The 1,091-nt window shown below is 42.4% G+C and overlaps 1 non-coding gene across 1 annotated transcript; it reads left to right on the top strand.

The window, feature by feature from the left end:
- Nucleotides 1-486: 486 nt before the first annotated feature.
- On the top strand, nucleotides 487-559 carry trnaf-gaa (transfer RNA phenylalanine (anticodon GAA)). Its single transcript has one exon. It is a non-coding gene; the product is annotated as a tRNA-Phe (tRNA).
- The last annotated feature ends 532 nt before the right edge of the window (nucleotides 560-1,091 follow it).

The following is a 1,091-nucleotide window of genomic DNA, read 5'->3' on the forward strand; positions in this document are numbered from 1 at the left end:
GCTTGAGTCTACAACATGGAACTCAGTCTGACATGTGGACCCATGGGAGGATTTGAATGCCACCCCTGCGTTGGAGTTGCATCCATCCAATAAGAGAGCGAGTAGAAGTGACAGATCTGTCAGTCGAACATGAGACTTTTAATGGCAGGGTTGTGAGTTTGAGTGCCATTCTGTTTTTCCCTTTTTTAAGGCTTCTTGAGCAGAGAGTACAGGGAGTGTTTGAAATGAGCAAATCTCGCTTTGATTCAGGACTCTTACCTCTCTGCAGCATCTCGCTATGAAAGATTGAATTTGAACTCATTTCATTCTCAGCTCAGGGTCTGTGCGGCTCATTGGCACTTCTGGCTGTCTCCCGCTTCACAATCCATCAGTACTGAGAAAGCAATGGGGAATATTACTCACATGTTGTGTTCTTTAATTTTTTGGAAAACGTGAATGTATGTATTTTCTTCCAAAATAAGGACACCGAACCATTGTTAATGTGGGGCTGAAATAGCTCAGTTGGGAAAGCTTTAGACTGAAAATCTAAAGATCCCTGGTTCAATCCCGGGTTTCAGCAATTCCGCTTCCTTATGCGTCCCTTGCCTTGGTTCTGATTTTCCGGTTGCACAATTTACTTTGAAATTATTTACCAAACACCAGTGGATTGAATTTGAGAAACAACACAGAGTCATTTACAGCATGGAAGGTGGTCGTTTGGCCTATCACGTCCATGCTGGCTCTCCCCGGAGCAATCTAGTCAGTTCCACTCACCAGCTCGATCCCTTTCCTCCTGCAAGTTTCTTTCCTTCAAGTATCCATCCAATTTCCTTTTCAAATCATTGATTGTCTCTGCTTCCAGCACAGTCGTGGGCCAAGTCATTACTACCCACAACATAAAAAAGTTCCACCTCATCAAGGATGGGAAATTCTTATATCTTCTATATTTAGCTTATTCTCTATTTCTATGAGAATAAAATGGCAGTCAACATGAAAGGAAACCCAAAAATCTTCGAGCAGCATGTAAATGATAAGTGGGTAGTAAGAGGTTGAGTCGGGCCTATTAGGGACAAAAAGGATAATATAAGCTTAGAGGTGCAGGGCAATGTTAA

Source organism: Heterodontus francisci, unplaced genomic scaffold (assembly GCF_036365525.1).
Source record: "Heterodontus francisci isolate sHetFra1 unplaced genomic scaffold, sHetFra1.hap1 HAP1_SCAFFOLD_86, whole genome shotgun sequence".
Taxonomy (NCBI): Eukaryota; Metazoa; Chordata; class Chondrichthyes; order Heterodontiformes; family Heterodontidae; genus Heterodontus; species Heterodontus francisci.